Source organism: Pteronotus mesoamericanus, unplaced genomic scaffold, assembly GCF_021234165.1.
Source record: "Pteronotus mesoamericanus isolate MK-2021 breed Mesoamerican mustached bat unplaced genomic scaffold, CSHL_Meso_final contig_182, whole genome shotgun sequence".
NCBI lineage: Eukaryota > Metazoa > Chordata > Mammalia > Chiroptera > Mormoopidae > Pteronotus > Pteronotus mesoamericanus.
The window spans coordinates 9,651,049-9,673,266 of NW_026555078.1; the positions used below are offsets into that span (position 1 = coordinate 9,651,049).

The following is a 22,218-nucleotide window of genomic DNA, read 5'->3' on the forward strand; positions in this document are numbered from 1 at the left end:
AAAATCATGCCAGATGTTATTACATGTGTTTCCTATTGGCATAAAAAGTGTTGCGAACGTATAGACAGCCCAGGGGGCAGGAAGGGTTAAGGCAGGGACGTATCAAAATATGTTCCACCATCTTCTACTTATTTTAGCCACTTAATATTTTGTTGGAAAAGGGGGAGAAGAACTGGAGTGTGTTACCCTGGACACACACCCCACCCCACATGCATGCAAATCATCTGTCCATCATCGATAATCCTCCATGAAAGTAGCAAGGTGTTGTTAGAATGTTCTTTTGGTGAAGAAGAAGGATTTAAAGTCCAACTCTGTCACCATCATGATCACATTAAACCCTGTACATTTAGAATTTATTGTAACCTTTGTACACTCTTTGCTGTATTCAATGTCAAATCATGAAGACTAAGGTGGGTCCTGCTTTGTGGAGACAGACTGATTAAGGAGCTATCATTTCTAGCCTTCTTTTCTCCACTCTGGAGGGTCCAGGCTCCTCAGATATCTCCATCAGGAAATAATGTGCCTAGGGTAAAATAAACAAATTAAAAACACAGAGCAAAAAATAAAAATAAAAGAGAAACTACCAATTTTTTCACAAGTTCTTGGCTCTCTTCGATTACTCCAAGATACACAAAGTTAATTTGATGAGCTAAATGTTTCATTCTACAAAAACCACATCTGCCTGAACATCTACTTAACTGATAGTTTTACTTGGTGCCAAGAAAGATATATCATCAAGCAAACTCATTTCTTCTTGAAACAGATCTTGCAGTGTGGCATCTGAATTGCCTCATGTGTGGTTTGGAGAGGTTGATGTTGATCTGGGTCGGGTTAACCAACAGGCATTTGCCTGACAAACCTGTTTAGAGTAAGGTGGGAAGGTAGTGCTCGTATCTTTCTCCTATATGTGAAGAAAAAAAGCACTTCTGAGGACGTATTCCCTATCACTAGATTGTGAATCTTCTCTTCCAGGACTGGCCAGCACAATTGTGCATTTATTCAATCAATCACATTTGTGCAGAACTTGCTGCCTTGGGCACCATCATTTGCACTGGGTGACAGAGTGAATAAGGCAAGGTTCTTGGAGAATAATGGGAGAGACAGACATGTGAACAGAAACACTACATGACAGCAAATACATGGAACTGATAAAGGTACAAACATAATGCTCGAGAAGCCCAAAGAAAAGAATGATTTATTTTGACGAGTAAGGAAGGTAACATTCATGTTTGTCTTATAGGAAAAGAGTCTGCTTAATGGAGAGTAAGCAAGTGATATCCTCTGCAAAGAGAAAACAGCATGGGGATTGCTAAGTATGAAGAGGAACATGCTTCGCCATCTTTGGAACATGGCCACATAGGATGGGTGCTTGAGAATGAGGTCTGAAGGAAAGTTTGAGACCCAGATTGTCATAAATCTCACATATCATCATAACGCTTGGGTGAACTTTTCCAGGTGGACAGGGAATGAGGTAATATGGTGTGATCTGTCTTTTTCAGAAATTAACTCTGGGACACCAAAAGCAATACAGTACGATGGTTTAGGAGGTATTGACAGATGATGGAAAGACCACAGAAAAGACTGTTGCTACCACAGATGAAGCCATCCCTGACATCTGGCCTCTCTGAAGGTTCTTTCCTAGAAGAGTTGGGTTAAATCTAGCAGCATTTCCTATGTGGCAAAATACACAAGAAAAATACTCTCAGAAATTCACAAGTGACTATAAACCAGATGGTTATAAAACCTTGGAGTCTCTGGATCAGAAAAAATTCTAAAAATTATCTAAGCCAGTGATCTCTAATGCTGGGAGCTGCTGAGCATTCACATTCCCAGGTTTCATCATAGATTTAATCAATCAGATTTAACCTCCAGCCTAGGGCCCCAGAACCTGTATTTTTAACCACTCCCTTCAGTTAATTGAATGAATGAGTTACATTTTAAAAGAATGACTGTGGGCCAGCCCATCAGATTTCTTGGTGATCAGGAACGAGTTCTTCTTTTAAAAAGTATCCCAAATGCCCAACAGGAAACTCAGTATGGTGCCTGGCACACAGTAAAGGACCAATCTTTTTGTCAAATCCCCAGTTACAAGCTCATGACTTGAACGGATGTACCCCTTGCATTCCTTCAGGACTCAGAGATTATTAGAATTGAGTTTAAATTCCATTGCCGTCAGCACTATTGGACTTGTTCCTTACTTATTTGGGTAAAAAAGAAATTTAAACCATTTTCCAAAGAATTTTAATCTCTCTTATGTGTTCTAAAGAAACAAAACAAGGTCTTATTGTTTTATGTTGGGTAAAATGTTGGTTCAGAAGCTACTTACCAAGATATTAACAATTTACAAAATGCAGTCTAGTGACTGCTTCTCTGCTCCAACGGGATTATATGTGCGTGTGTGTGCACACGCATGCGCATATATACACATTACATTTTATATAACATTACATTACAAATTATGTGATCTTAACAGGAAAAAAACTTATGTGCTTACAAACTTGGAGGTCTGTGGCATACTTAATGTCTTGTTAAATATTACATCAATAAACTTAAAGATTTGTACTGTCAAAAAAAGAACGAAATTTCAGTTAGTAGAATGAGGAAATTATATTATATATTCATGCAATTATAATAATAAAAAGTACCCCCAGCATTGTGTATTTTGACCGGGCTCTTGAGCACTGCATTTGTTCAGAAGTATCTGCTGCAGAGACAGTAAGGAGCTCCTTTACTTACATTAATTGAAAATTATTTTCTGAAAGAAATATTTTCACACTGAAGTGATAACCCAAAAGCATCATTCTCATTCTCACATCTTTCATTAAACAGCAAGGTATCATCACCTCTAAATACAAAATAAAAATTATATAAATATGATACAAATTTACATGTTAATTTTCAGCAATAAAATATTTTCATAACTCTTCCAAGAGTCCTGTGTGAGATGATTTGTGTGAACAAAGTGTTTAACATTCGTTCTGATTAAAAAAAAATTCTCTGAACAGCCCTGGCTGGTGTGGCTCAGTATATTGAGTGCCGGCCTGCGAACCAAAGGGTCTCCGGTTCGATTCCCAGGCAGGGCACATGCCTGGGTTGCAGGCCAGGTTCCCCATAGGGGGTGCATGAAATGCAACCATACATTGATGTTTCTCTCCCTCTCTTTCTCCATCCCTTCCTCTTTCTAAAAATAAATAAATAAAATCTTTTTAAAAAAATCTCCGAACAGTGGCAAAGACATAATAGCCAAAGCTGACTGCGCGCAGTGTCACAGTCTACACCAGAACTTGTAAGTTGTATGTATTGGTTTCCCATGGAAGGGTGCATGGAGCTGAGTGGGGGTGAATGGAGAAGCACCCCTTAACTGCAAAAGGCTATGCTTTCAATGATCAAAAAAAAAAAATTACAGTTAATCAGGACCCAATTGACACCACTTTCTGTTTCCCAATCTGAAACAAGCACCCCTTTCTGTCCTCCACCCCCTTCCCCTGTCCCCAATCACAGCATCAGCATATACTATGCACCACCACCTATGAGCTCATTCTGCCACTGCGTGGAGCTTTTATCTCCTTTGCTGTCCTTTCATGCTCTGTTACATGCATAAAAACTAAAATTTTATTTTGCAGAAGAACTGTATCCTGTTAGTGAACAGGTTCAAGGAGTCAAAAGCTTTCTTTGGGATTCCAGAGAAATGGCAAAAAATATTTGTAGAGGGAGAGAGCAACATAATGGAATCATTATCACTTTGGAGACAGAATGATCTGCAGTCAGCATTTATTAAGCTTCTACTGTGTGCCAGACAGTTAGACACTTTACATAATTATCTCAATCCTCAGAAGAATAGAATTGTGAATAGAAAGTATTTCCTCCTATTTTATACTTGAGGAGACAAAGACTAGAAGACATATAAAAATATACCCAAGTTAACAAAATTAACAACAGCCAACATCAGAACTTAAGACTCCCCCTTTCCAAACGTAAAGCTCTTTTCATTAATGCTATGTATTCCTGGCCCACTTATTGGGATTGGCTGTGCTGTTTTCAATCATGTATAAAACTACGATGTAACTAGGTTTTGCATCTTCCTTTCTCCTCATCAGCCTGGGTAGCCTCAGGTAGTTGGATCCTACATTACCTGTTTATCTCTCCAGTCTTATTTTATGCCTGATACATAGTAAGTGCTAAAAATCATCCTCTCAATGAATGAAAATGCTTTATTCCTTCATCATCTGGTATATACCTTCTGCGTTTACAAGAATAATACTTTCTTCATGAGTACCAAGACATTCACACAACAATGTATTCCCTTTTATTTAGAGTTTCCCAAAGACCTACCTGAAAAAGAACATCTCTAATTAAAAATAACTGAGATTATCTCATTATATTACATTAAAGACACGTGGGTTAAATTAGCACCCCCTAGTTGAAGGTTGTAACAGTACTCCCTCCCCATAACATCTGGGATTTAGATGTTTGTGCATTTCAAAGATGCACACATGCACACACTAACTTCCTGGACACATATACCTACAGATTCATCTAATTTTATTAGCAGAACTCTTTAAGAGTAGTAGTAAACATTTTTCTTCCTCAAATACTATGATTATACCATTTTGCACTGCCAGAACAAAAGGTATTCAGATTCTGTGAGAGTAATTTGTCATGTTAAAGCTTAGTGCTATGGCCAGATAGATTACAACGTACTACTAAAATACTAATCAACTAAAAAAAAAAACAAAACTACCAGACCTCTGGCAAATACAAATTAGAAAGTGAAAAGAACATTGTCAAACACATACTGTCATACATTCAAATCACTGATAGAACTTTTCCTTCTGACCAAGAATTGTGACCTAACCACATATTTTATAAATACACACTTCACTTGAGAGCATTTTCTACAGGCTTCAATTAAGCAACCTTAAATCTATTAAAATTTAACCTTTACAAAGGCCTACGTGTACACAAATTAGGAAAATAAAATCAACACTCTCACTCTTGAAACATTTAAAATTAAGTGTCTCAGGTCTGACAATCTGAAAAACAACTGAACAAAATATGGAGAAGTGAATCGTAAAGAATGTCTCACAAGGGTTTTGTGACACTAAGTTAAAATAAGGAAGGCCAAGCTTTGGAGGTTATGTTGGTGTCAGAAAAAAATCAGGTCTTTCCATTTATTGGTAATGGGCTCAGGAGGTATGCCAAACTACTGAAGAGACAGTCTTTTGCCCTAACCTGCCTTATTTTACAAAACAAAAGTCTTTAAAGTCATCATATATTTTATTAATGACTGTGTTTTTGCAAAAGGTAACTTGAATGGCCAAAGCATAAACCCAGCCAAAAGGGGAAATAACTTTATTGCAGTGGATATGGATGGTTTCTTCCCAAAAGATCCTCAGTGGAATCTATCTGTGATAAATTCAGTTTCCAACATCAAGTCAAGCTGTCAGGGAAGGAAAGTTTGGCCCTGGTACCCAACTCACCCCGTTTACCCCTGATCCTTGAAAAAAAAAAGACCTGCACCAAAACAGAGCAAACTCACAAAAAAAGAGACAACGCACCACTGACTGAATGAAATAAGTGATGGAGAGGGACACCAGGTACTTTTACTAGTTGTGTCACGTCCCAGAGTACCCCCAAAAAGCTCCTGGAGAGCAGGGCACTCTCTCGTGTCACCATTTTATTTATATGAAACCTGGAACTATCTTAGCACATGACAGTCAAGAAGTGATAAATGGTATCAATCTGAATAATGCCTCTTTATGGGAATATAAAACTGTGCTGTTATCAAGGTATTTTCACACACATTAATCTTATCTGACCCTGGAACAACCCTGTTGAACTCCGCAGAGAGGAAATTAAGTCTCCAAGAGATTGAGTAATTCATCCAAGGTCATAAATGCAGAGAGGAGTATACTGACATGAGAATGCAGGGTTTTTTTAAGTTTTTATTTTTAGAAATACATCCTTTTTCTCCCCCTAGACAAATTCCCCATTGCTCATTCCCCACTACAATTAAGGTCCCAAATCACAATGCCTACATCATAAAATTATCCTTACCCTGAATAGGCAAACTTATCTCTTACATGATGTTGAAGAGAGAGTGAAATCCTATTTTTTTAAATCTAAATAATTATATGAGTGTTATATTTTTTTACTCTTTTAATTAAAAAAAAAATCTAACTGATCACTTTGGGTGGCTTTGTAAAGAAGGACTTCTAAACTCTATCTGGAGAATTCATATCTATGCAATAAAATGTAATGTCCATCATCTGGTATAATGTCAAATGGTTTCAAGGAAAACTCTTTGTGGAGACTTAGGTAGCCTTCAACCTCTTTCTGGCTCCAGTTACCCAATGAGAGTTTAGGAGAGTAGGGTTTTCTCATACGAATTCACAAAGGCCATTGTGAGGAATAAATGAAATCCTGGATGTGAGAACTGGAAAATGCAAGACAGGAGGTACACAAATGCTACGTAGGAATATGTTTTAAAATCAATTTTATTCCTCAGGGCCTAAACAAAATTTCGTGGAACCCCTATGGCAAATGCTTAGCCAATCTATCCTCCAGCGTCTGCCTCCTCTTTATCTAATATATGTGAGGAACATTACTATTTCTTGCCTTAGTTCCTTCGTCAAAATAAAGTCCCAACTCTAGAGTAAAGTGGGAGACAAAATGATCCCAGAGGCTATTTTGACACTGGATTTCATGGAAGTGATGCCCATAGGCAGCTGGGGCTAAGAGTGACACCAACACGTGGACCTATTTCAGGACTGATACGAGCCTAATGCTTTCCATTCAGCCACATGACCTCTGTTGACCTCGGTGGACAATAAATTTGTGAACCAATTTTAAGAACCACTGTTGAAACAGGTTTCAGTGTTCTGAGGCCTAATAACATCTATGAACTTTGGTACCTGATATTTTTCAGTGGGTTTAAATCCAAAAGCCCTAAGGTTCTTAAAAGGTTCAGATAGAAGATTCTTTTATCTGTGTCTTGAAAGCTATAATAGAGAGAACTGAAATATAACACATGATCTGTGACCTGAGGGGAAAGGGGTCCTTTTGCCAAGTTTCTTGCATATTCCCTTAAAAGCGACCAGGGAATACAGTGAGAGAAACAGCTTAGTTCTAACTAGCACCTAATGGGTAGGAACACCAGATATTTATCTTGTGAGTGCTTCGAAAATGGCTCAGATCTTTAACCACTACACTGCCAGAAACATGTATGTGCCCTTCGTATCACAAGAATAACTGACCAGTGTTTGAGCATCATGAATGTGGCCTTTCGACTTTCCAAATTATGCAAGGATATTTTCTTTGACCTTCCCTTATTACAGAGCCATAAAAACGACACTGCTTTGTTCAGGCAACTCAGGACACATGGTACCACATGCTTGTGCAGAAATACATCCCACATTAAATTAAGTTAGAGGTGGTATTTGAAAAATAAATAAATAACGGAGTTCCAATTCACTGCAAATGGTACAGGAGGCCAGTAAGTGGGAAGCCTGCAAGAGAAGGGCTTCTTTTAGAAAGATGTTTTACAGGACTTTTTCTGCATCATTAACTCTTCTGGAATCCTGAACATAACATGATGAATTTCCCTAAAGAAGTAGCTACTGTTTAATTTTGAATCACTTCAAAGAGCCACAGTCGAAGAAATCAAAGAAAACCAAAAAGACCAGTAGATCCGAAATTCGCCAAGGGAGAAAAAAAACATGAAGGTTCTAACAGATTTTGACCATGTACTGAAAATACTACTGATTATTTTGCTAATACAGTGTTTTACTGTTCCATGCGACTGACTGAAATAAGTCTCTGTATTCATAGGAACACAGGATATTTTTATTACAATATTTGTGTCATAGTTCTTTAAAAGGAACATATTTTAAAACCTTGAAAAGAATCTCTGTCTTAAAATGGCTCTTGATGTATATGTATGCGAGTGTGTGTGTTATACTATAAACAGATACTTAACTAGAGGTCATATTGCTGAAAAAAGTAAAAAAAAAAAAAAATACTGATAGTTTTACTCTAATCCCCAACATATAGCTTTTAGAAGAGAAACATAATTTTTAAAAAGCAAAGCAATTTGGAGGGTGGAGAAAAATAAGAAAGTTGGCTGGGGTATTATAATAGTTGTTTAGCTTTAATAATAATAATAATAATAATAGGTCTTTAAAAATGTCTTTTGTGCAAAAGCTTTTGTGCAAGGCAAAAGAAAGAAAACCTCCTAAAAATTCCCTATCCCCAAATACCACTATATCAAAAACCATCTGGAAAATGTCTGATAATGGTATCCGCCCACCTCAGAAATTCAGCAAACTTTGTCTTCAATTACCATTTAGAATAATCAACTCAAATTGAAATTTTGATTTGAAAACCCTGAGAAGACACAGCTGGATCAGGAATCAGATTTTCAAAGTCTCCTGACAAGACCATCAGTATATGAGACGCTCTTCTCACCGCCCACCTCATCCTCGCTCTGCACCGTAAGTTCACAGCCGAATTTAAAGCCATACACACATGGCTACTATGAAGTCTAGTTACCACATATTCATACAAGTTCTGGGCTTGAATCAAGTTTCCCTTGTTATATAAGCACTTAGGGGCAATAAAGTTTCACTGACATCTAGCAGCTTTGTGAGTCTCAAACATTAGTCTACCTGACTGTACAACCCTTTTATTGACAGAGGAGAGCACTGGTATTTTATTTACATTGATCATATTGTCGATGCTGTATGGAAGAACCGTTTACAAGCCTATTAGCCTGTAACATTTTTATTACTGTTGTTAAATATCAGTACCCACACTGAACTCTGTATTAGAAAAATCAAGTTTGAAAAGGTAAATATCCAGAAAGAACTCCAAAGCTGCTGCTTTTCTTCTCCCCATGTAATCTGTAGGCTCTGATGAGAAGAAAGAAAAACAATGAGTATTCACTTCTCACAGACAGAGGTCACTAATGGACTGAAGTTGAATCACTGTGGCAGTAACCACAAAGTTATTAAAGTAATCTAGTGAAAAATGAACTTGAATTGAAACAAGAGAAAAGATACCAAAAGATGATTATCCAGGAAGGTATGACCTGAATAGAAATAAAATGACACCACCTTGACCTTTTTAGAATCTCCTACACAGAAAGCAAAACCACTGGCACCCTTGCTGTTTTTTAACTTCAGAAACCACTGATCTGAGAAGCAGAAAATTTTCCTTGTAAAATACAAAGCTGAAGACTCAAACTAGATCAGACGTTCACGCTGGGCCTCCACAGCTTAAGACTTCTGGACTTGCGTGTACTTGAGCCTTTTTTGAAACCACAGCTTCAAACTGGAAAGATATAGAGTTGCTTGAGGGAGATATGTCTGAATCCTAAATCAAACTCTCCAGCAGGCCAGAATATCAATGTAACAGGCATCAGAGGAGTTTCAAATTAGATCCAGCAGGACAAAGTCAAACTCGGATAAGATCACAGCATCTGAAACCCAGCGCACAGGAATAAACAGGGCTGTCTTGGGGACGCCAAGGCGCCCAGCATGGTGTCATTTGGGAATCTACTTTCTCCTGTCAAAAGCAGCCCCTGAAATTTCTAAAACTGCAAGGAAACTACTGAAGTGTTAAGAGGGGTATTAGAAAAAGAAAAAACAGCATTCTTTCCAGGCTAGGTTTGTTATAGGTTCTGCTACTGTACAGCTAGCCCAATTCGTTTTACAATGTCTCATACCCACTGGCAGAGACATGGAATCATGTTTGAAATTTCATCTCCAGCCTTCACCAGTCACAGATATTTGCAACTCAACATGACAGGATGGTGTTGCACTGTCAACGGTGATTATTAGAAATCCTTACATGGTTTAACCCTATCCTGTTTGGGGCTTCTGAGGAAGGGAAGAAGAAAAGTTGCATTCTGGGGAACAGTAACATAGTGGGGAAATAAACAACTTTTCATGATGTGCGTATTACCCAAGGATTCGTTCTCTTCTAATATGGTGGCCTGTCAATCTTATGGACCTGAAGTGTGTTGCCTAGTGATTTATTTTTTAAAAAAAGCAAAACAAAAAAAAAACCAAAAAACCAAAAACACGAAACAGAAGTCCCGTTCTAACACTATAGGTACTGACCTAAAATTTTACATTCATACTGCAACCACCAAATATATCCCTGGACAAATGCCAAGCTGCATTTTATTTACCTCGAAATGTTTAGGGGATCCTTTCACTGGAGATTTAATAAGGCCATACGCGCTAAGTCCACAGACAACATCTTCCGGATATGGAAGCTAGTCTTCCTATTAGCTTTTGGTAGGGAGAAGTTAGACGTAATAAATTTAGCAATAAGCCCCAGGGAGAGTGGACATGCCCCAAAGCTCCCTGAAGCCCTGCGTGATGAAAGAGCCTCCCAGCGGAGTGGGGAGCAATAGATCCCATTTAGAAGAGGCTTTGCATAGCAAATGCAGCATGTAAAGAAATCTAATCAGCACCTTGCACTCCTGGGCGAGCATTTACACGGATTTGTGCCTGGCACTTGATTAGCTTACTGTAAGCTTTACAAGAGAGTCCCTCCACTAAAATTAATCAAAAGCTCTTAGAGACTGATTTCCATTTGCAAGAGAAGGCACGATGAGTTTCCAGGTGAATTAATAATGATCCTAATAAAAATGATAGCAGCAGCAAACGTTGAGCCGCTTGGAAACTCAAAACTCGACTGGGAGAGAGGGGACGTTGGCGTAGCTGGGGCTGGAATCTTTTCTTTCTCTGAGTGAACAGCAAGAAGCTATTTTCTTAGCCCAAGTAAGGCTGCTGTTCGGGAAACGTTGACTGTTTTCTCTCTGCTGCCCCCTCCTCAGGGCACAAACTGGACTACTCACCACCCCCACCCCCAGCAGGACGGCGCATCAGGCCACTGAGGATAAATCAACCCCTCCGCAACACTGTTAACAACGTTCCCCTCCCCCCCCCACAATACACACACGCACTGCAAATTCATGTCGCCAATGGTTAGTGAGTTTGAGCTCACCCTTCAATCAAACTGTGACTTCTAAAGTTCCTATTTTATGACGCCAGAAGGTGAATGCGAGGAGGGAGGACCCCGGGGGTGTCAAAAAGGGGAAGCGTAATTTTTCCCCGTTCCTTGAAATGTTCACACACACCTCCCCGCCTCCGCCCCCACCCCCCTTCGCTTTCCTGCACCATCTAAATTCGGTGGGCGAATGCGAATGGGTTCGTATCACTCTTTAAATATGCTAAATAAGAGAGGGTCAGGGTGGAAGAGAGTGAAATCCACCCATCATTTCTCTGGGTATAAGAATACTAAAAGCCCCTGAACCCACATTCTAAATTCCCAGCGAGCTACAAGATCAGGCACCAGCTGGGGCCGAGGGTTCTCATCCATTCCCTGGAGAGATTCGCCTCGCTGCACAGCTGCCCACCGGGCGCTGAGATGCACCACGGGCCAATCTAACGTTACTGTAGACCTCCCGGCGCTAGGCTGCCATCCCCGGGAACTTCGCCTCCCTCTTACTTTCGGCCTGATCTGGAGAGGTCAGAAAGGTGCTGGCAGGGAGCACGAGCCCTGCGGAGGGGCACGGAGAGAGGGGGTTGAGGGTGCTTGTTACCTGCAAAGGCTCTCGAGGTATCCTTCTAGCCCTGGTGTTAATCCCGCTCAGCGCCGCGTCCTCCCTCAGCTCCAAACTTTTGCTCGGTCCTCCGGGTGGCGGCAGAGGCGACGGTGGCGGCTGCCGGAGCCCGGCCCTGTCGCCTGCAGCGTCGGGGCGCGGGGATGCGGAGGCTGGAGCCTCAGAGCGGCGCGAGCCTCCCCGCAGCCGGCTGGCGCCCGGGCGCCCCACTCGCCTCGCTCGCTCTCGCCTTTCTCCCCTACGGAGCCGCGGCATCGTCTTCCCCCGTCCTCCGCCACCTCCGCCTCCAGGGCTCGGGCATGCCACTTTCTCTTGGCTCCGGCCGCCGCGGCCCCCGCCCCTTCTGCTCCTCTGCCTCCCCCTCTCCGCCTCCGCGGAGCCAACGAGTCCCGAAAGAAAGAGGACGAGCGGGGAAGGCGGTGGAAATCTGCCCCGTCGTACTGAGGCTCCTCTGAGACGGAGGACCCCGAGAGACGTCTGGAGAGCCGGGCGGGCGCGCCTCCGACGCCCCGGTGCCGACCGCGCGGAGCCCGGAGTGGGGTGCTGCGCGGGGCTCGCTCTCTGTGCTGCGTCGGTCCCGCGTGGGTCCGGAGGCTGCTCCGACCTCACTGCTGCCTGGATCCGACGCGGCCGGGCTATGTAGGCGCCGCGGCCCCCACCCCCACCCCTCCTGACACCCCCGGGAGATGTTTACAGTAATGAATTCGCGGGATCGCCTCCGCCGCTCCTGCGCTCCTCCACTCCCTCGTCCCTCGCGCTCTGGCGCGCTCCCTAACTCCAGCCCTCTTTCTCTCCCTCCCTCTTTTACTCCCGCCCTCTCCGAGTCCCTCCCACATTTCTGGTTTAAAGAATGCTTGGGAGGCGCGGCCGCAACCCAAAGCTTTCCAAGAGGCGAAGTCAGGCTGGGCTCTTAACCCTGTCCTCCCTGAAACGAGTTGCGGAACGCCGGGGCTAACACCGGGTGTGCCGCTCCGACCCTGCGCGCCGCCTCCTCTCTTCGTACCGCGCACCATCCCGCCTGCCTCCCCAGCTTTTACGGATAATCTCCCCATCCGAAAGCTGAAAGTCAATTTCCTCTCTGCCCACTTGATGTTGTACTTCCAAGCCTGGGGGTCTATTACTTAGACATTGAGAAATGATGGAAACGTGAGATTAGAGGGTAAAAATATTACAAGGCTCTCAACCAAGATGGCGTTATGTCAAATGCAAGCAATCTTGCTGATGTGCCCCCTCCCGCCCCCCACCACTAGTTCCCTGGTGTCGGACCTTCTTATGTAATTTTAATTGGGAATATAAGCAAAAATTCAATATGGTTATTGTAAACACCCCATTTTGTCCCTTCACCCTGGCAGCGGGAAAGAGCGTTGTTCACTTTCCCCATTGATTACAACGGACAGATTAAGCCTCAAAGACTTAGAAAACAGGATTGACACCTAAAGAAAACTGATTTGTAAACAGGGAAGGTTTCGCTCGCGATCTCTTTGTAAAGGTGAAAGAGTAACGTAAGACGACCAGGTGCATGTCTCTTTCTTGGGGGGAAAAAGGGGATTCTGGTTTTCTCCTCTCATTTCATTGCCGCTGCTCCTGCCTCCAGTAAGTTACTGTCATGTTCTAACAAGTCTGTAGAGAGGCCGAATCTGAACAGAAGAGGGAGAACGAGCTCGCGCCAACCGCTGAGCTGCGCTCAGACGCGCCGTCGGTGGGGCCCGGCCAAAAGCACACCCGAGAGCTTGAAGCTGGCTCAGGACCAACTCCCTACGAAGCCGCTCGGCCAGCGCGGCAGGAAAGTTAGGCAGGAGCAGTGACCACGACAGGCCCAGGATGATTTCCCCGTCCTCGGTTCACAGCCTGAGTCACTTGGCATCACTTTCCCAGTTGTTTTTATTCCCTTCGCATCCCTGTTGGGTCAACCGCCTTCACGTATTTGAGCGCCTAAATTGTGTTAAGACGTTTGGAAAAACGCCCCATTTTCCTCCCCAGCACAAGCCACGCACGGATCACCCAGACGCACGCCGGAGACGCCAGCCGGCACAAATGCACACAAGACCGGGGTTCGTGCCCGCTATTCGCTCTTCCTGTTACATTATGCAAAGGTGGATAGAGCAATGCTTTGGCTGACTTATTTATAGCCGCTCTTCTCCCCAAACTCAGTGTGTGACTAATACCCGGAGGAGGAGGGAGAATGGCTGGGGGAGTTCATTGGACTAGAGCAAACAGTAAGTGCCATCTTGCTAAGAGGCACTAGGAGCGAAGCGCCAGCGACCACACTAGCAGTGGCCTCCGCCTCCAACCGCGTCTGCTGCCGGACGGAACCCCACGCGCTTCAGGAGTTTCCCGGGCATCAAGAGTGAATCCAGTCACCCTCTTCCCCGACACTTCCTTTCCCTGGCTGGTGCCCCGACTTCAACTGGCAACCTTGATCTCGCGCCCGATTACAAAAGAAAAGTGTCCGCGCCGGTGCTGAAAGCGCAGGGACCAGCGCGATCTGATCAGCACAGCGGAGGGATCATTCCAGCCGGCTCCAAGCCCTCGAGAGGACGCGAGACAAGCGGGCACGGCTCTGCTCCCGCCCTCCTCACAGACGCCTTGCCCCTTCACTCAGCGCCTCGACACGTTGCCGCCCCCTCCCCGCATCCCACGCGCGCGGCACAGAGAAAACACTCGGGTTCGGGCTGGTTTGCTACCCGCGCCTTCATAACCCCCTTTGATGCGCGGTAAGGTTGCTTAGTGCCCAGCCCAACACCAGCAGGGCTGGAGAAAGGCTTGGTTTGGGGGGGAAGTAACCCCCTCCCTAACTCGAAGGAAAAAGAACTAGCATTTCGCCTCCACCCACCCCCCCACCCCTCTGCCCCCCTGCCCCCCGCATCTCTTAGCCAACTAATAGATCCAGGATTTCGGGCAGGGGGCGTGCTGGTGACTTTAGACCCCAGCTCTTAATAATAACGCTGGTGACATTAACGGCAGATGGAGTGGGCGCGAGGGTGGGGGAGTCGGCGAAACGCTACTCCTAGAAGTTAACAGATTCATTCAGGGGAAGTGAAAGGCAGATATTGGCAAGTTTGGTGGCTTTAGAAAACCCAGTTCAGAATGATGCTCCAGCAGGTTAAAAATTTTGCTTTTTGACTCAGAGTTTAGCTAACATAACTCCTTAGCGGACATGGATTCGACCTGAAAAGAGACCTCCCTAAAGTCGTGGGTGAATTAAGCGTTCTGTTCTCTCTGGATGAAAAATAAAGACTGAAACATCCCACCCACCCGACGAACACCCCTGCTGGTTAACTGCGCCCACCCCCACCCCGAGACCGCGCGGTGCCCGCGTACTGGCAGCCCTGGCAGTTACTGGAAACTCCACCTGGCACCTCAGCCCCTTTACCTGGTGTCCGCGTCTCCCTGCAGTGGGCTCATCCGAATCCGACAGGGTCGGGGAGATGGAAAGGGAAGAAGCTGGCGCGGCAGCAGCGGGGCTCCCGGGGCATGGTATTGTTTTAGGGGTCGCCGCCAAGGTCCCTCCTGCCCATCGTTGAGAACTGCCAACCTGGTCCCGGGCTGGGTGGACACGGGGGCCGGCGCGGAGCTGCTGCCTCGCCGCTGCTTGACACCCGGGACCGCAGGCCAGAGACGCACCACCGCGGTAGCAGCTCAGCGCCGTGGCGTGATTTCGGCCACGGCTGTTATCTTGGAGCACTCCTTCCTCTGCGGTGGCAAAGGAAGATGCCAAAGTCGAAAGTGAGGGCGACAGGTTTCGAACGTACAACTAACTACGAGGTACCCAGCAGGAGACACTAGGCTGCTTTCCCCCTCCCCGTCCCTCCCTCCTACGGGGGAGGGAACTAACTTAACCCTGTGTGCGCCCTACACTCCCCGGAGAAGCTGGATTCGGCTAGAAAACCGCACGCAGCGGTTCCCCGGGCGAGAGCTTTGTTCACGTGCGTTTCCAGTTGGGTGTGTTGCTGTCCGGGGCGCTCGCGTGGCAAGACGCCAAGGGCCGCCCTCCAGCGCCAGGCTCCGGCATTGGAAGGAGCCCTAGGCTTTCATCCGGACCAGATTCGGCCCTCGGAATCTATTTTTTGCTTCCAGTTACCAGATTTATTGAAGTTGTCAGGGAAGTTGGGTTCTATTTCTTTATTTCAGTCCCCCACCCACCCACGCCGTCCCCGTATTAGTTCCTTTCCTGGTGGCGCTTTGAAGATGTGGAACTCTCCGATCGTTCCGACTCTAGCTTTTTAACGGGTTTGAGTGTGCTAGAGGGATTGTGTAAGGAACCCACCTACCCACGCCAAATTTAGATGAAACAGCAAAGAAAGCTGCCTCCCACCCAGTGCCCGCCTAAGCTAAAAGACCACATGTTCAAATAAGACAAGACACCGGAAAATGCGGGAGGAGTCGGAGTTGAGGGAGTTTGCAATGTGACTAGAGAGCTGGACAGGTTGGAGGGCGGCAGAGACAGCGGCACTGAGTCCTAGAATGGCAACATGGGGGGAAACACACGCAGCAGTGACGATGCAGAAAATAGATCTCAGCCCCAACACTGAAAGCAGAAGGTCAGCTTTAAGAGCTTAGGTTTTGATCGCTTTCATTCCCCCAGCTCCTTTGGAAGCGGTTTGGGAAAAGAAGAAGAAAAGAAAAGGGAAAAAAAAAAAAAAAAAGAACACAGGAGCCTCGTGCCTTGGCCACCCAGATGCTTTGCATTTTGTGAACAGCTTCAGTTAAGTCTGGACTCCCAAGCAGTTAACTGGAGTTGGAGACGAGGCATCTCCTGGGCGCGGAATAGAAGCTTAGACCGTACAAAACTGATGGCCCAGCGCCTCAGCTGTCACCGTCACAGCCAAATGAGCCAAAACGTCGCCCAGAGCGCAAACTCAGACATCTCTTGCCAATTCCTTCTTTCCCCATCCCCACTCCGGACTAAAGAAAGAAGGAAAGAAATACCGAACCTTAAAAATAATTCAGAGGCTAACACGTGGATCTGGCGGAAAAGAAATTATTTTAAAGAGAGAAAAATCCGTGTATCCACCGGAAGATGCTTTAATTTCTCTCTGCAACATGTCCAAGCCAGTGGCAATCTGTAACAGCGATTTCAAACGCCTGCGAGCCAGGCCAGCCCACAGAGGCGGTGGGAAGGAGCGCCGTTCCCAGCCTGCCGGGTGCAGAATTCCGCTGTAAGTCCTTCTAGTTTGCCAAGGGGGCAGCAAAGCATAGGGATAGCTCCTCGGGCTGCAGCATCAATACGGAAGACCACGTTTGAGGACAAACACTCACAATCGCCTGTTTTTAAGCATTCATCTTCTGCGTGTGTGTGTGTGTGTGTGTGTGTGTGTGTAAGTTACATAAGTATCCACACGAGGCTCTTTCTTTGGTACCTTGATCTGAGATAACAGTTTAATTATTTCATCGTTCAGAATACATTTTTTGTGTGTGTAAAGGCAAAACAGAACTCGTACAGGTTTAACCTTCTGATTTATGTTCCCGGAAAATGAATAAGACTGAAAAAAAGGAGAGGGAAGGGTTGCAAATGTACAAAATTTGCCTTTTATTATTTTCTGTTCCAAAATTATAAGGAAACAATGTCATGTGGATATGCTCCCTATTCAAAATTATTGGTGCCACTGTTGTGATCAGGACAAGGAAAATCGAGTATGGAAAAACATCTCATCCAATTGATGAACAGAATCACTGTAACAAATTTCTCATTCACATGACCTGTGAGTCAGCTTTACAAATGGGTGATGTTGGGGCCGGAGGAAGCAAATAATGGTAAATGTGCTCAGGGGCTCCAGAGTATACTCACAAAACTGTGATAATTAGGTTACTTTATTTTTATTGAAGAAACTATCACTCCTACAGAAAGGTAGGGAAGTATAGAGAAAAAACCCAAATCTGTGAGCTTCGTAAAACAGAAAGTCGGCTCATTAATTATCCTTAGGTCTTCAAGCTTCAATGGACTTTTCACATCAATTGAAATTTGACTGCCATCTCAAACCTCCTCATTCCCCCTCCATGCTTCCTGTACCTTTCCCCATCTATATGTGCACACATACATTGGCCTGTCTTCCTAATATTTGGTGATAGTAAAAATAACACAGAACTCTTAGATTTACAAAATCACAGTTTAAGCCCAAGACACTGAAATTTTGATCTTGGATAAGTTTAGTTTTGAATCACTGTTTACTCATTTATATGATGGGCATAAAAATACCTGTTCTGCCAGCCTCATAATATTGTCACATTATGAGTTAGTGTATGTAAAAGTGCTTGAGAAAGTTAAGTTGTTACTGCTAATGATATTATCATTGCATCACACAGTCGCAGCCTTCAAAACAGAGGAAAATTACATCAATCTAAATGTACTTAGTTTCCCCTATAACTTTACTGTCTTACATTACCTTGGAATATTTATCAAAAAGAAGAAATCAACACCGCCACGTTGTTATGAACTGAACTCCACAGTTTATTCACATTTCATCAGTTTTTTTTCACTAATGTCCTTTTTCTGTTCAGGAACCCATCTAAGATACTGCATTGCCTTTAGTCACCTATCACCTTGTGCTCTGGGGCAGTTCCTCAGTCTTGTTTCTTGTGACCCTGAAAGTTTTGAGGGGCAATGGTCAGGTACTTCATCTCTCAGACTGGGTTTGTCTGATGTTTTCTCATGATTGGGCTCTAGTCACGGGTTTTGGGAAAGAATACCTTGGAGGTGTAACAGTGGAAAATTGTAACGGTGAGAAATTGTAACCCATCCCACCATTCTTTTGCCATTGTTTCTGTAAGTGCTATCTCTGACTAATACATAGTTTATAGATAAACAGCATGTTTGGACAATAATCCGAGGAACTGACTTCAGAAGATACAGACTCCCACCTTCAGGCATTCCAGCTCCAGGAGATTTGCTGATCTTCAACCATGGAGCCAGGATGACTAACCAGGATGACGCACATCAGACCATCACTTGCCTTATTGGAATGGACTGTGCTGGCCTCCACGTAGAGAACTTTTCAACCCCGTCCCTTGATCGCTTTCCTCTGTTCCCCTCTTCCTCTTTATAAAAACCTCTGTCTCCACTGAGATGAGGAGATGGGCTTTGAGATGTGAGTCTCCCATCTTCCAGGTGGCCAGCAACTGAAAACAAATCACTTTCCTTTACATCAGCATCTGCCTCTCAAGCATGGGCTTTCTTTGTGGAAGGCAGCTGGCCCTGCATTTGGTTATGGAGGTGGAGTATGATCTCATCATATTACATCAGGTGGTACACGATGTCAACATGATATCACTGATGATAATATCATGAATCTTCAGGGGTGTCTAACCTTTTGGCATCTCTGGGCCACAACGGAATAAGAGTTGTCTTGGGCCACACATTAAATACAGAAACAGTAATGAAAACTGATGAGCAAAAGGAAAGTTTTAAGTAGCTTTACCATTTTGTGTTGAGCTGCATTCATAGCCATCCTGGGCCAGGGGTTGAGCACCTCTCTCTGCAAGGTATTATGGGCAAGGCTTCTCCACTGTAAAGGTGTTTGATCTTTTTCAAACCTTTCCTTTGGAGGTGAGTCACTAAGTCCTGCTTGAATTTAGAATTTTAAAATGAGCCAAATAATCATCTAGTTCAATTTTTAAACACTTCCTACCCTCATCTCTCCACCCCAGATATCAAATTCACCCAGGAATAATGTCCTGGGAAATTCCTTCTTCGGAAAGTGTTCAGAGATTCCCTCTTGGTTATATACAGGGTCTGGCACAAACAACACCTTTTATAAAAATGAAAAAATAATGAGCATGTAATTCTGTAACATAACAATACCACACTCAAACACAGAATATGACATTTTAGGTGCAATGTTCAAATTAAAACCATAAATTATTAGACCAATGTCATTACCCTATCAATCACACTCAAGCAGGTATTACTGCTGCCAGACCTGGTACTTGGAACCCATCTTTAGAATTCCCCAACCCAGTCATTCTCCAAATCCTATGGATTCTTTTCTGAAATGCCCCCTTCCTTTCGAATCCTCATTGCCACATCTGATGGGGCAGAATTCCAACTTCCCTGTAAAAAGATAGCATCCATGACCTCTTAGCCTTTTTTTCCAGTCTTGTTTTTCTGACAGTATGGTGCTCATATCATTCATTCTCTTTTAAAGTGACAACAGCTATCTACATATCTGTCTCTGGACCAGATCTAAAGTGTCTCAAAGAACTGAGTTGACCTTTAGTTTACTCTTCTCCTGGTAAATGCTCAAAACATGCTTGTTGGTCTCATGCATGAGTGCCTCCTTTCTTCTAAAATGAGGAGCTTTGTAAGAAAACTCATGGTCAACACACCATAGAGGGGTAGCTTTTCATTTCTCTCATGAGTATAAAATACTCCTAATGCATGACACCCTTTTTGTGAGTATGACTTGATTCATGTGAACCCATGACATTATTTCAATACCCTTCAGATTTTGAAATACCATAATACAATCTATAATTCATCCATCACCTAATAATCGTTTGTAGAAAGCACAAAACACATAGAAGGACTTTGATGAATAGACTCAGTCCCTAATCTGTCAAAAGCTCAGTCTAGTGGAGTCACACAAATAATTATACACTCATTAGGTAAATATAACAATTTAGGTATATGCAAATTACTTTAGTGTCCTGAAATAGTTTCTCTCAAGAGGGAAGACATCGTTGAAGTGATGATAGTTCTTTTGGCAATGTACTGATTTTACAAGGGATTTTGTGACATAATTTTTATATCCAGCCTTCGGCATACAGCAGCCTCAGGTACCAACTGGAGTCCCCTGTCTCATGGAAAGGTCTTTGGGCCAAAAATTGGAAAATCAGTGAGGAAGTAATTGCTTGAATATCTATATCCCCAAGGCTTGGCTTCTTTGCCATGTCATGCAGGTTACAAGATGATTATGAGGGAACAAAAACAGAAGGTACATAATGACAGGAAACAAACACACGTTAAACTATAGAGATTTTCTCTTATAGAAACCTGCCATTTGTTAAGTAATCAGTCTGTTCTAAAGGGAAGCTGGAAAAAACTTGAAGCAAACATTCTCCAACAGCACTAGGGAAGAATAAGAGCAGTGCGTAAAATGCCTTTTCAAAAAAGGTATAAAGTGATATAAAAACATAAGTTGTTTTAAGAAGAGGTGAAAGACCTACCCAAGGACTTATTCAAACCTGAGCATGACCATTGTAGAAATGTTACTGAGCTTTCTATAGCTGACTATTGGTCTGATGAACAGGGAGGTGCATTTTAATCTGAGACAACACTTTAAATTATTGAGTATATAAGATTCTGAATTAGAATATACATATATATATATACACTTATATATGTAAGTATACACATATTTATATTTAAAACTCTCCACTATACTCTATATGTACTTACACACACACACACACACACACATACACTTCCCACTATTTATCGATATATTAGAAAAATACAGTTGGATTCTTTAGAAGACCAGACAGACCTTTCAAGACTGACGCATCATGAGAAGAAATATTATATCCATTAAACTTTGTGTATTTGTAAGGGCCCTGAACTTGGTCTTGGAAGATGGTACATCATGCCTCTACTTTTTTATCAAGGAAATCACTGAGTTGCATGAAGCTTCCGTTTCTCTTCTATCAAATAAGTAAAATGAAAACTATCTTCCAAGGTAGATGTATAAAGAATAAGTGAGGTGAGTTGCTCCTAAGTTCAAAATAAAAGTGGTCATTATTTATATAATTGTGTTTTACACCATTTAATGTGAGAGGTACTTTACTCTGTATAACCTTAAACCATGGGTTTTCCTCGTGTTGCTATATTTTGCTTTCCTGGTAACCTTGTTTCACATAATGCTGCAGATCTTCAATGATGCAGAGCTGCTAAATTCCTGCAAAGTCACTCTGAACAATACTTTAGATGCCACTCTTTGCTACCAACGTTTGAACTACCCAAAAGATAAACTTCTTCAGCATAGAGAATTCTTAGTTTATTTTCGCACTGTATCATTTAAAAAATTCATACAAACAACTGTTGGCCAATTTTCTTACACAGTTCTCCACTTAGCTAATAGAAGTAACTAAAGTTTTGCAAGTGATTCTTTCACTTTTTAAAATCTTATTGTTGGATTATTTTTGTGCTTAGGTTTTCTGGATTTAGCCATCTCATTTGCTTACTCAGTTGGAACAACTTAGAATTTATGTTTTCTACTTTCTCCACTTGAAATATTTTTGAAATATAAAATTAAAACTAAAATTTGATTCTAAAAAATTTAAAGAGATCGTTCCTTACACATATTGTCTCTTTCTCTCTGTCCCACTTTTAGAAGTTTCCATTAGTATAATATTTTGTAAACATGCCAGAAAGCCATATACTATAAATGTAAGTGAACTTAATATCATTTGATTTTTACTCTTTGTCATAATACAAAGGCAGGAACCAAATTCTCCTTCCTAAAAATGGAATAGCCACTGTGGCTTACCAGTCTCTTCTGCAAGTTGATAAAATCCATAGAGTTCTCTTCTCTGAAGAAGTTAAGATTTTCCCCATTTTTCATGGTGTTTTGAGAGATGTCTAGTGAATC

General features: G+C 43.1%; 1 protein-coding gene across 1 annotated transcript in view; it reads right to left on the reverse strand.

The window, feature by feature from the left end:
• Positions 1–12,379, reverse strand: part of LOC129065850 (leucine-rich repeat transmembrane protein FLRT2) — an 89,066-nt gene extending 76,687 nt beyond the window's left edge. The window contains exon 1 of the mRNA XM_054567186.1: positions 11,615–12,379. The gene's annotated coding sequence lies outside the window, so the exon portion shown is untranslated. The remainder of the gene's footprint in view (positions 1–11,614) is intronic.
• Positions 12,380–22,218: the final 9,839 nt, after the last annotated feature.